Consider the following 2,100-nt stretch of genomic DNA (forward strand, 5'->3'; position numbering starts at 1 on the left):
TAAATTGAAAACATTTTTAAAATGACACTAGATATTCGTGGAGTCTGCCATGCAGAAAGTATCCTAAATTTCTAATTTCTGTTTGGTATAGAAAACATCTGACCCCTAAGTGACCTCCTTTAGTCTGTTTCTGCTGACTGGTCTGACTGAAAAACACCCTGATATATTAGAATGGTTTCTATATTCAATGCCATGAAAGGATGCCAGCAAGAGGTCTTCAAGAAAGGAGAGACTTGGCTACTTTCCAATTTAATATCCAACATCAATATGGAAAGGAACCCAAATATTTCCTGTGGAAATTCTGTAGCATGTGCTTCAGAGTCATATGAAAAATATGTCTTCCAGAATCTGATTCTCCTCCAGGTCTTCAAGGCTCCTATGTGGATCACCTTCTTCCAGGTAGATTTCTGAGGGGTAGGTCAGAGAGTACTCCATATCCCTGCTGCTCTGGAGGGATGGGGCTGAGATTTGGGAGCAGAATTTGGGCTCAGAGACTGAACCAAATCCAAAATAGATGTCTTGTACCTTGAGGTTTTGTGCTGGAATGATGAGAAGGCTGGTGTCAGGGGGTCTTTAGGGCTTCGTGTTGACATAGGAAATGTGGATGCATATTTTCTAACTCCTGTTGCTGTCTCTCTCGGGTCTGTATGTATCATTCTGTTGACATGTCCATTCGATGCCATTCTCCACATGTGGCTGAAACTCAACAGCTGTCTTCTCCCTCCAATTTTGCCCACTGTTTGGAGGTTCTGGGCACTTTTTGAAGGATGATGAGGCTCCACACAGCCATCATTTTGGCTTCAATAAACAATTGCAATCCAGCCTAGATTGGTGTTGTTTCTGCTGCTGTTTACGGAGAAGCTTTGTCTCTTGTTGGGCCAGGAGATGCTGAGGCATTCCTTTTCAATTTCCAGTTCCATATTCTGAAACATCAGCTGTTGCCTTCAATTTTCTGAGAGTTGTTTTTCAATATCAGTTTCTCTGGGTTGCAGTGTCACTCAATCATGCATGAGAGAGGTCCAGGACATCCTACAATGAGTGCATGATTCTGGATGTGTCTTAAAACATTGAGGTAGGGTGATTCTGGATGTGTCTTACGTATTTGTAGGGCGATATTTCTCATGAACATAAGCTTCACTTTGAGAGCATTTATGCTCTGACTAGTACTGACCAGATGGAGTAGGTGGAAGGTTTGGATAATCCTTTATCTTTAACTCTTCTGGTAGGGCTTTCTCTATTGGGGCTGCATACATTCGTCTCTTCCCCGGAGACTCATAAGTACATGTTCTGGTTTCTGTTGACATCCTTTCTAAGTCCTCTTTGGGAAGATGAAGTGTTATTGGTTTCAAAGAATTATTCCTTCATGCTGTAAGGGATTCTGAAGCTGAGTCCTGGTTTGCTGACTTAGGCCTTGCCTTGCTCTGACAGTAGGTTTGTGGTTTAGCTGCACTCAGATATGAACCATGCATGTCCATCAATGAAGACTGCTGAGTGATTTTCTTCTTGATTATCTGCTGCTCCTGCACACTAGCAGCTCCAAGCTCTGAGAGGGACATGGTAAAGTTCTCTCCCTGCTCCAATAAGTACTTCTGATAGAGTCTTAGAAGTTCTTGGCATTCTCTATACTGTAGAGTTGCAGCTCCAGAAAGTAGATCCTGGCAGGGAGGGTCCCACTATTCCCACTATCTTGAAGCAATCACCACTCAAGGCAATTTGCTAATTCTTGTTCAAAGAAGTGAAGATAGAAGGCCCACTAAATCTTGCTACCTAACTGACCAGAATCAGTAAACCCTAGTGAGAGACCCTGTCTCAAAAACAAAGCAGATGTTTCCTGGGGAAAAACATCCAAACAGCTAAAGTTGACTGTGGCCTTTGCATGAATAGACACACACACACACACACACACACACACACACACACACAAATAAACAGTACATTTTAATATATTATAAAAAGAGAAATTTGCAGCATATAGGTTAAGTCTCAAATTCAGGAAAGTAGAGATAATTATAGAACAAAATTCCAGATCTTGTGTAAGAAGTCTTGGTACAACATTCATTTGCCAATAAATATTTGTGTGCAATTTTTTTTTTTTTTTTT

General features: G+C 41.3%; 1 pseudogene; it reads right to left on the reverse strand.

Moving 5' to 3' along the window:
- Window positions 1-321: 321 nt before the first annotated feature.
- Window positions 322-2,100, reverse strand: part of LOC110295956 — a 34,381-nt pseudogene continuing 32,602 nt past the window's right edge.

The sequence above is a fragment of the Mus caroli genome, chromosome 1 (genome assembly GCF_900094665.2).
Source record: "Mus caroli chromosome 1, CAROLI_EIJ_v1.1, whole genome shotgun sequence".
Taxonomy (NCBI): domain Eukaryota; kingdom Metazoa; phylum Chordata; class Mammalia; order Rodentia; family Muridae; genus Mus; species Mus caroli.